This window comes from Panulirus ornatus, chromosome 10 (assembly GCF_036320965.1).
Source record: "Panulirus ornatus isolate Po-2019 chromosome 10, ASM3632096v1, whole genome shotgun sequence".
In the NCBI taxonomy this organism is placed as follows: domain Eukaryota; kingdom Metazoa; phylum Arthropoda; class Malacostraca; order Decapoda; family Palinuridae; genus Panulirus; species Panulirus ornatus.
In genome coordinates, this window is record NC_092233.1 from 40318008 (window position 1) to 40329925 (window position 11918).

The following is an 11918-nucleotide window of genomic DNA, read 5'->3' on the forward strand; positions in this document are numbered from 1 at the left end:
ATACATAATGAGGGTAACATATAATGATGGTAATACATGCAGAGGGTAACATATAATGACGGTAATACATAATGAGGGTAACATATAATGATGGTAATACATGCAGAGGGTAACATATAATGACGGTAATACATAATGAGGGTAACATATAATGATGGTAATACATGCAGAGGGTAACATATAATGACGGTAATACATAATGAGGGTAACATATAATGATGGTAATACATGCAGAGGGTAACATATAATGACGGTAATACATAATGAGGGTAACACATAATGACGGTAATACATGCAGAGGGTAACATAGAATGATGAAGATAAATAATGAGGGTAACATATGATGATGTTAACACATAATTCAGTTAGCACCATCTTTAAGAGTAGGTCTCACCATTTATAACAGTAAATCAGCTACCTGACTGTTACAGATGGTGCTGCCCGACTGTTACAGATGGTGCTGCTTAACTGTTACAGATGGTGCTGCCTGATGGTTACAGATGGTGCTGCCTGATTGTTACAGGTGATGTCTGACTATTACAGATTATGCTGCCGGACTGTTACGTCTGGTATTACCTGACTGTTACAGATGGTGCTGCCTGATGGTTACAGATGGTGCTGCCTCACTGTTACGGGAATTGGTGACCCACTGTTACAGATGGTGCTCTCTGACTGTGACAGATGGTGCTCTCTGCCTGTTGCAGATGATGCTAACTGATTTTACAGATAGTGCTGCCTGACTGTTGCAGGTGGTGCCACCTGACTCTTACAGATGGTGCTGCCTGACTGTTACAAATCGTGCTGCCTCACTGCTACAGATGGTGCTAATTGACTGTTCCAGATGGTACTACCTGACTGCTACAGGTGGTGCTGCCTGACTGTTACAGATGGTGCTACCTGACTGTTACAGATGGTGCTACCTGACTGTTACATTTGTTGCTGCCTGACTGTTGGAGATGGTGCTATTTGACTGTCACAGATTTTGCTACCTAACTGTTACAGATGGTACTGTCTCACTGTTACAGGTGTTGGTGACTGACTGTTACGGATGGAGCTGTCTGACTGTCAAAGATAGAACTGTTACAGATGGCGCTGTCCCATTGTTACAGGTGTTGGTGACTGTTACAGATGGTGCCGTCTAACTGTCAAAGATAGAGCTGAATTACTGTTACAGATGGTGCTGCCTGACCTTTACAGATGTTGCTGTGTGGTTGTTTCAGATGGTGCCGTCTGACTGTTACAGGTGTTGGTGACTGATTGTTACAGATGGTGCTACCTGATTGTTACAAATGGTGCTGCCTAACTGATACAGATGGTGCTGCCTAACTGATACAGATTGTGTTGCCTAACTGATACAGATGGTGCTGCCTAACTGATACAGATGGTGCTGCCTAACTGATACAGATGGTGCTGCCTAACTGATACAGATGGTGTTGCCTAACTGATACAGATGGTGCTGCCTAACTGATACAGATGGTGCTGCCTAACTGATACAGATGGTGTTGCCTAACTGATACAGATGGTGCTGCCTAACTGATACAGATGGTGTTGCCTAACTGATACAGATGGTGCTGCCTAACTGATACAGATGGTGTTGCCTAACTGTTATACATGGTGCTATCTAACTCTTACGGTGTTGCCTGACTCTTACAAACTGCACTGCCTGACTAGTACAGATGGTTTTGCCTGACTGTTAGAGATTGTGCTAATTGACTGTTACAGATGGTGCTGCCTAACTGTTTTAGATGGGGCTGACTTACTGTTCCAGATGGTACTGTCTGACTGTTATAGGTGTTGCTGCACGACTGTTACAGATGGTGCTGTCTGACTGTTATATATGGTACTACCTGACTGTTACAGATGGTGCTACCTGACTGCTGGGTGCTGACTGTTATAGATGGTGCTACCTGATTGTTAGAGGTGTTGGTGGCTGACTTTTACAGATGGTGCTGTCTGACTGTTACAGATGGTGCTGTCTGACTGTTACAGGCATTTGTGACATACTGTTCAGATGGTGCTACTTGACTGTTAAAGGTGTTGCTGCCTAACTGTTACATGTGATGCTACCTGACTGTTACAAATTGTACCACCTGACTGCCTCAGATGGTGCTGCCTGACTTTTACAGATGGTACAGCTTGACTGTTACAGATGGTGCTGCCTGACTGTAACAGGTGTTGCTGCCTGACTGCTACAGATTGTGATACCTGATTTTACAGATGGTGCTGCCTGAGTCCTACAGATGGTGCTGCCTGACTGTTACAGATGGTGCTGCCTAACTATTATAGATGGTGCTGCCTGACTGTTATAGATGGTACTACTTGCCTGTTACAGCTGTTGCTACCTGACTGCTACAGATGGTGCTGCCTGAGTCCTACAGATGGTGCTGCCCGACTGTTTTAGATGGTGCTACCTGACTGTACAGATGTTGCTACCTAACTGCTACAGATGGTACTGCTTGAGTGTTACAGATGGTACTACCTGCCTGTTACAGATGTTGCTACCTGATTGTTACAGATGGTGCTACCTGACTGTTACAGATGGTGCTGCCTGACTGTTATAGATGGTACTACTGCCTGTTACACATGTTGCTGGCTGACTGTTACAGATGATGCTGCATGACTGTTACAGATGGTGCTGCCTGAGTACTACAGATGGTGCTACCCGACTGTTATAGATGGTACTACCTACCTGTTACAGATGTTGCTACCTGACTGTTACAGATGGTGCTGCCTGACTGTTACATATGGTGCTGCTGGACTGTTACGGATGGCCGAGCAGGACTTGAACTGTGGACCTTCCCTCGGGACGAGACGTGTTCCTGAACCCCAATAATCCTCTGGCTAACTCATCTTCGTCAACGTGTCCCTTCGTCATCGTAATGATAAGTTTCTTCACTGATTTAACAGCGGCTCTTGTATGTCCATTGGTGCTTGGGTTGTGTGTCGAGGACATGCAGACACGGTGGCCAAGTATATACGACCAGCTTCGTGAAAGAAGTCCGCCGAGACAGATTCGAACACTCTTTTTCGGCTGTCGTCATCCTACCAGAGTGGTTCGTTCTGCTGACTAGGAAGGAGGACCGGCATCGAGAGCACAGAGAGATCATATTCTCGATGTCCAAGTCAACACCAGGCCAGTAAGTGGTCTGCCGCACCCCTATTGGCCAAAACGCTCGCAAGAGAAGCTCAAGTTCGTGAATGTTGTCCGGGAAACTACTAAGGATGACGTACTGCAAAGCGATGTATTCAGCGTCGTTTCGTGCCAACACGAACCTTCTCTAAGGTTTTGTTCTTGGGAGGCGCCAGACGATTGTCCTCTTCACCGACAGCGTGGAGAGCGGAAATAACGGCAGCGCGAAGATCCATTTCATGGTTATCTGCCGCATCATCATCCTGACCAACTTGATCTTATACCGGCGCACGTGACAGCGCATCAGGAACCATTTTGCCAGCATACGGTGAAGGAGTGTCCGCAGAGCTTCTCCCTCATGAGCTGCAGTTTAGGGTTCTCCATCTCGCTGAGCAGCTTGTTGTTAAGGATGGCAACCAACGGGCGGTGATCGACTGCCAAGTCAAACTGAGGTAAACCTAGCAGGTAAGTCCCGTACTTCCGTAATTATAGCTCCGTATCTGGAGCCGCACTGAACTAGTTTCCAAAATTCCCCGCGTTTCTGAAGAAGGACGAATACGAGTCCATGCATTCTCGACGCGTCAGCCTGCAGCATCGTGAGCAACGAGGGATCGAAGAATGCAAGGACGGGTGGCGCTATGAGACACTATTCAACCTATTCAAATGCTTTCTCATGATGCGACGACCAGCATCTCTGTGAGAGGTTGTACAGCGTCCGATATCCCAGAAGAAAATCCACCTAATTGATTGTGAGGCCCATGAACTATTGCAGATCTGCGGTATTTTGTGGCCTTGGAACCTCCGCGATCGCTTTCACCTTCGTGCGTCGGTGGTATATCCCAAAGAGGGTATGGAATAGCCGCAGAATTCGACTTTGTTTTCAGCGAACTTGAACTTCTCAGAGTTTAACGTGATGACATACCGATCGCAATTTTGCACGATGTTGATGATGTGAACGAGGTAGTCTTTGCACACCAGGTCCAGAACGTCGTCCACATCTTGATGGTCTGTGGTATATCTCCGAGGGCCTGGTCGCCACGTCTAATGTACTCGTCGCCAGACAAAACCAGTCCCATGACTAGCGTTTGAACTTGTAGCGGCTCCAAGGTGTTATAAAACATGTAAATCCTTGTCTTCTGCGATCCTGACCTGAGTATCCTATCTTAACGTCGAACGAGGTGAGCCGTTTAGCACCCGATCCAATGGAAGTGACTGCATCACGTGGTGATCGCACAAGGTATAACGTCCTTCGGACGTAGCGGTTGAGACTGGTGAGTTCTGCGAACAATATTACTCTCGGTGGCGTCTATGGACTGGCACGGTTGGATGGCACCACACCGTCGGGTAGTCCACCATCCCTTAAGTCTTTGACGAACAGATCGTCCAGCTGCTGCTGGATTTCCTTACGCCAGCAGTATGGGATCGTGCGAAAGGACGAGCATCATCAATGATTTCAATACGCATGGGACCCCCATCCATTTCCCTCAGCGTTGTTGAAGCCCCAAAGACCCTTAGGAAGGCTTCCATTATAGCAGCAGCGGCGGCGTGTTCTGCACGTTGAGGTGTTGGGTCACGTGCATGCGGCCAACTGGGCAACATAACCCACGTCGTGTTCTTCTGCTTCTGTCAGCCGAACCGTTTGGATTTGCGCTGGAAAATTTTCTGAGAGAATTCTGAGGTCGATAGAGCCGTACCAACTTAGTAAGGCCCCCTTTACTTCTTTCACATCAGACACTACTGTGTTGGTTTGCCTGCTGTCCAACTCTAGGTGTGATGAGATGGTCCCTAAGCAGGTGAGAGGGTAGTGTCCCTTAGCATAAAGACCCTCACACGTCAGCGGGTTCTTGACGTGTCGAGCCCAATTATCGTCGTGTCGGCCCCGGAATCGGGCGTCCATGAGATGGTCTCGCATCCAGCTGGGTGTGTGGGGCCCTTACTGCTAGCTGGTCGTGACGTCATACAACCCTCCCAATAGCTGGTAGACGGTTCTACCATCCCGCTCGCCCAGTGCTGGGGCTTCGTTTCTAGAACTGCTTCAGAGAGCCCTTTGAAGCTGCAACTTGCAAATTCTTTGTTGATTTCTTTTTTTTTTTGCAAACTGATGCGCAATGGCCTCGTTTGCCGCAATTTAGGGTTTTGCCGATTGCTTGACACCCAGCTTTGTCTGCACGACAGATTTTCCCTCATCGAAATCACACAGTGGGCCTCACTTTACTTGATTTCTGTGCTTTCTTATAGTTCAACAGTCTGTTAGCTGAAGGAGTTGATGACCCTCTTACACAACACTGCCATGCACTTTCCGGCGCTCTACAAGTATCTATCGCACTTTGCAATGTAAGTTTCTTGTTTTCTAGCATGCGTTTCAATGCCACTTCATCACTTGCACCAACAACTATTCGGTCACGAAGCCGATTGTCGAGACACTTTTCACAAAAATCACAGAAGTTGGCAATTTCCTTCACCGCACACAAAAAGTCGTCGAAACTTTCTCCCGCTTCTTGCATTCAACAATAGAAGTCCTTCCGGTTCACGATGACGTTGCGCTGACTCCCAAGGTCCTCCATAGCGTCGCGGGTGGATTCCAAATCTGCGTGGTCAGATACACTGATGCCGTAGCGCAGGATCCGTGTCCATCCATCGTCTAAGACAAACTTGAGTGCGGCCCTCTGCTTAACATGGCGTAAATAGGATATTTCGTAAGAGTAACATATCCCTTAAACTTGTTGCTATGCGTCATACTCACGTAGTGAGGTTGATGTAGTGAAGGGTGGAGTTGCTGTGGTGGTGACGGGAAACTTATCTGGACGGGCAGCGGTGTCGTTGGTCGTGGCGCCACTGCTGCTAGCGTCGCTGCTCGCGGTTGTGCTAGGGTACGTTGGTGCTTGTTGCATTACCATACGCTCCAGTAGCTGGCTCATGCGATCCTCCCGTCGTTGAGACTCCTCTTGAGCTTTCTCTGCGGCTACAGCTTGCCGTACCATGAGCGAGGTCAACAGCTCTAGTTGCCCCTCCATCTTGACAGAAGCAATCCTGCTCACTGGGCCAGGTTCTGTTTCGATGTGAAGTTTGCCTATGCACAAGCTCGGGAAAACACGGCTTCCGCATGCAATATATTGGTGCAAAATATATACAAAGTGCAGCAAATGAAACCAATGCAGTAACCAAAATGAGTCTAGAGCGTGGTTAAGAAGTAAGGTGGAGGAAGTTGTGCTAACACCCTAAACTGTAGCTGTGAACTGCCTCACTGAGCCATGAAGGGTTACAATGTAAATTCAGGGGCTCATTCGAACCCGCTCGACTAACACGCTTCGTACATGACCTTCACTTTCGTTAAGATATTCGACTCTCGTTCGACTCTCGGCCTCAGTCGTTGCAAAACTCATTCATAAGGAACGTTGATCAGCACTCATGCTTGAAAATCACACAGGAGCCACACCCAGCAGCGAAGCTATACCGAGAGCACTAACCTACCACTGTGCCACACCCAGAGCACCAACCTACTACTGTGCCACACTCAGACCACCAACCTGCTGTAAAGCCACAACCAGAGCACCAAGCTGCAGTGTAACCAAACCCAGAGCACCCACCTGCTACCGAACCACAACCAGAGCACCTACCAGGCGTGGAGCAACGACTAGAACAAAAACCAGCCATGGAGCCGCACCCAGAGTACCCACCTCCTATGAAGCCACATTCAGAACACTAACCTGCCGTGGAGCCGTGCCAAGAGCACCAACGTCCCAGAGCACTAACCAGTGGTGAAGTCACACCCAGAACATCAAACAGAAGTAGAACCACATCATGAGCACCAACTTGCAGTAGAGCCATAGACAGAGCAGTAACCAGCAGTGGAGTCACACCTAGAGTACCAACTAGTTACGGAACCACATCCAGAGCACCAATCAACGGTGAAGCTACACCTAGATCACCAACCTGCAGTGGAGCTACAACCAAAGCATTAACCAGCAGTGGAGCCACATCAAAAGCATCAATCCTCGTGAAACCACAATCAGAGCACCAATCTGCCGTGGAGGCAAAACAGTAGCACCAGCTTGCCGTGGAACCTACTCCATAGCATCAACCACAAGTGGAGCAACAACCAGATCAGAAACCTACCGTGAAAACACACTCAGAGCTCCATCCTGCCGTAGAACCTCATCCACAGCACCAACCACCGGTGGAGCCAAACCCAAAGCACAACCCAGCCGTGAAACCACAACTACAGCACCAACCAGCCGTAAAGAAACAACCAAAATACCAATCAGCAGGGAGGTTATACCTAGACAACCAAAATGCCTTGGAATCACACCTAGAGAACTAACTTTACATGATACCACACCGATATCACCAAAGAGTCATAAAACCACACTCAAACAACCAAACAGCAGTGGAGTTACACCCAGAGCACCAACATGCTAGGGAGATACATCTATACCACCAATCTGTTATGAAGCCACACCCAAAGCACCAGCCAACCGGTAAGTCACACCCAGAGCACCAACCTGCCGTAAAGCCACAATCTGAGCACCAGCCAGCTGCGGAGCAACACACAGCTCACCAACCTACCGTGGAGCCTCACCCAGAGCATCAACCTACCGTGGAGCCAAAACCAGAGCATCAACATGGAATGGAGCCACAGCCAGTGCACCAACCAGGCGTGGAACCACAGCCGGAGCACCAACCTGCCGTGGAGCCATACCCAGCGTAACAGCTTGCCGTTAAGCCACAACCGGGGCACCAACCAGCCGTGGAGCCACAAGAACATCAACCATCAGTAAAGCCACATCCATAGCAAACCAGCCATGAAGACACGCCAATACGACCAACCTACAGTTGAGCCACACACAGAACACCAACCAACTGTGGAGCCACACCGAGAGCAGCAACCTGCCGTGGAGCCACACTTCGAGCATCATACTGCCGTGGAACCACACCCAGAGCATCAACCTCCCTTGAAGCCACACCAGAGCACCAACCTGCCTTGGATCCACGCCCAGAGTACCAACCAGCCATGGAACCACATCCAAAACTTCAACTTCATGTGAAGCCACACCCAGAGAACTAACCTGTCATGCAGCCAGGCCCAGAGCACCAACCTGCCCGTGGAACAGCAGACAGAACACCAACCTACAGTGCAGCCACACCCAGACAACCAACTTTACACGAAGCCAAACCCAGAGCACCAACTTATCGTGAAGCCACGCCAAGAGCACCTACCAGCCTTGAAGCCACAACCAGATTAACATCCAGGCATGGAGCCACAACCAGAGCACCAACCTGCTGTGGAACCATACTCAGAGAAACAGCTTGCTGTTGAGCCACAACCAGAGCACCAACCAGCCGTGAACTACTACTAGACCACTAAGTAGCCTTGAAACCACACCAACTAGCAGTGAAGCTACCCCCACAGCACCAACCAGTCGTGGAGCCACACTAATAGAACCAACCTACTCTCAAGCCACGCCAAGAACACTAACCAGCAGTGGAGCTGCACCAAGAGCACCAACCTACCATTAAGCAACACTTAGAGCACCAACCAGCCTTACAGTCACACCCAGAGCACCAGCCTCCCTTGAAGCCACACCTAAAGCAAACCTTCCGTGGAGCCATTATCTACGCAGCATCCAGCCATGGAACCATAACCAGAGCATAACATGCCATGGAGCCACAGTCAAAGCACCAACCTAGCGTGGAACCACAGCCAGAGCACCAACCTGCCGTAGAGCCCCACGAAGAGAACAAACTTGCCGCGGAGCCACACCCAGAGCAACAGCTTGCCGTTGAGCCACAACCAGTGCACCAACCATCCGTGGAAACACACTTACAGCACCAACCAGCCGTGGAGCCACAACCAAAACACCAACCAACAGTGAAGCCACACCAGCAGCACCAACCAGCCGTGGAGCCGCACCCAGAACACCCTCCAGCCGTGGCGCTACACCAATACGGCCAACCTACTGTTGAGACACACCCAGAACACTAACCAGCCATGAGGGCCACACCACCTTCCGTGGAGCCGTATCAAGAGCAACAGCTTGCCGTTGAGTCGCAGCCAGAGCACCAACCAGCCGTGGAACCACTACCAGACCACCAAGCAGCCGTGGAGCCACAACAACACTAACCAGCAGTGAAGCTACAACCACAGCACCAACCACATATGGAGCCGCGCCAAGAACACCAATACGACCAACCTACCGTGGGGCCACGCCAAAAACACTAACCAGCTGTGGAGCCACACCAAGAGCACCATCCAGCCGTAGAGCCAAAACCAGCGCACTAACCTCCCGTGGAGCCACATCAATACCACCAACGCACTTAGGAGCCACGCTCAGAACAGTAACCAGCCATGGAGCCACACCAAGAGCACCAACCAGCCGTAGCGCCAAAACCAGCACACTAACCTCCCGTGGAGCCACGCCAATACCACCAACCTACTGTGGAGCCACGCCCAAAGCAGGAACCAGCCATGGAGCCAAACCAAGAGCACCAAACTGCCGTGGAAACACACTAAGAGCACCAAACTGCCGTGAAGCCGCACCAAGAGCATCAAACTGCCGTGGCCATATTTAGAGTACCAACCATCCGTTGAGCCACATCCAGAGCACCAACCACCCGCTGAGCCACACCCAGAGCACCAACCACCCGCTGAGCCACACCCAGAGCACCAACCTCTCTTGAAACCACATCCAGACCACCAACCTGCCCTGGAGCCAAATCAGAGCACCAGCTAGCCGTGGAGCTGAGGCCACAACTCCACCACCACAACCAGAGCATCAACCACGTGTGGAATAACAACCAGAGCACTAACCTTCCGTGGAGCCACACCCAGAGCAACAGCTTGTCGTGAATCACAACTAGAGCACCAACCAGCCGTGAAAACACACCTAAAGCATCAAAAAACCTTTGAAGCCACGCCCAAAGCACCATCCTGCTTTGGATCCACGCCAAGAGTACCAACCTGCCATGGAGCCACCAGAGCACCAGCCTGTCGTGAAAACACACACAGAGCCTCAACATGCCGTAAAACCCCATCCATAGCACCAACCACCTGTGGAGGGAAACCCAAAGCATCAACCAGCCGTGCAGAAACAACCAGCAGTGAAGCTACACTCAGACAACCAACATGCCTTGGAATCACACCCAGAGCACCAACCTGCCGTGGAAACACACTCAGAGCATGAATCTGCCACACACAGAGCACCAACCTGTCGTGGAAACATACACAGAGCACCAACCTGCTTTGGAGACACACCAAGAGCATGAATCTGCCATAAAGCCACACCTAGAGCACCAACCTGCCGTGGAGACACAACCAGAGCACCAACCAGAGTAACAAACCACCGCGAAGCCACACACAAGCACCAAAAAAGCCGTGGAGCCACAACCAGAACATCAACCAGCCGTGGAGCCACAAAAGAAAACCTGCCGTAAAGCCACAATCAGAACAGCAACCAGCAGTGGAGCCACTAAGTGAACACCAACCTGCAGTGGAGCCACACCCGTGAATCCACACCCAACGTACCAACCTGCCCTGGATCCACGCCTAGAGTACTAACATGCCATGGAGTCACACCCAGAGCACAACCAATGGTGAAGCCACAACCAGAGCACCATACAGCAGTAGAACCACTTCTAAAGCACCAACCAGCATTGGGGCCACACCCAAAGCATACGCCAGCCTTGGATTGACACCCAGAGCACCAACCAGCCATGGATCCACACCCAGAGCACCAAGCTGCCATAGAGCCACAACCAGAGTACGATAATTCCGAGGAGAAACAACCAGAGCAGCAACTTACCTTGGAGTCACAACCAGAGCACAAACCAAAGCACCAACCTGCCGTAGAGCCACAGCCAGAGCACCTACCAGCTTTCAAGCCACAACCAACCTGCCGTGGAGCCACATCCAAAGCACCAACATGCCGTGGAGCTATACTTCGAGCACCAGCCCGTTGTGCAGCCACAACCACAACCTGCGCACCAACCTGCCTTGGAACCACACCAAGAGCACCAACCTGCCGTGAAACCACAACCAGAGCACCAACCAAAGCACCAGCCTTCCGTAGAACCACAACCTGAGAACCAACCTTCCTTGGAGCCAAAAACAGAGCACCAACTAGCGTAGTGCCACAAACAAAGCATCAACTAACCTGGTGCCATAAACATAGTGCCAACTAGTCTGTTGTCACAAAGAGAGCACCAACATGTTGTGGAGCCACAAACAGAGCACCAACCAGCCGCGGAGCCACAACCAGAGCACCAACCAGCTGTGGAGACACAAACAGAGCACCAACCTTTCTTGGAGCCACACCCAGAGCACCAACCTGCTGTGGAACCAAACCTAGAGCATCAGCATGCTATGGAGCCACACTCAGAACACCAACCTTCCAAGGAGAAAAAACCAGAGCACCAACTTGCCTTGAAGCCACAACCAAAGCAGAAACCAGAGTACCAACCTTCCGTAGAGCCACAAGCAGAGCATCTACCAGCTTCGGAGCCACACCCAGAACACTAATCTGTCCTGGAAACATAATCAGAGCACTAACCAGTCGTGGAGTCACACTCAGAGCACCAATCAGCAATGGAGTTACAACCAAAGCGCCAACCAGGAGTGGAGTCACAGCCAGAAAACCAACCAGCCGTGAAGCCACGCCCTAAGCGCCAACCTGAGTTGGAGCCACAACCAGAGCACCAACTTACCATGGGGTAACATCCAGAACACCAAGCTTCTGTGTAGCCATAACCAGAGAACCAACCTGCCGTGGACTTACAATCAAAGCGCCATCCA

The 11918-nt window shown here is 50.5% G+C and overlaps 2 pseudogenes; both read right to left on the bottom strand.

Annotated features, from left to right (window-relative positions):
- Window positions 1–3337: 3337 nt before the first annotated feature.
- LOC139750629 (uncharacterized) lies at window positions 3338–5150 on the bottom strand (annotated as a pseudogene).
- On the bottom strand, window positions 5079–7827 carry LOC139750630 (uncharacterized; annotated as a pseudogene).
- Between the last annotated feature and the right edge of the window lie 4091 nt (window positions 7828–11918).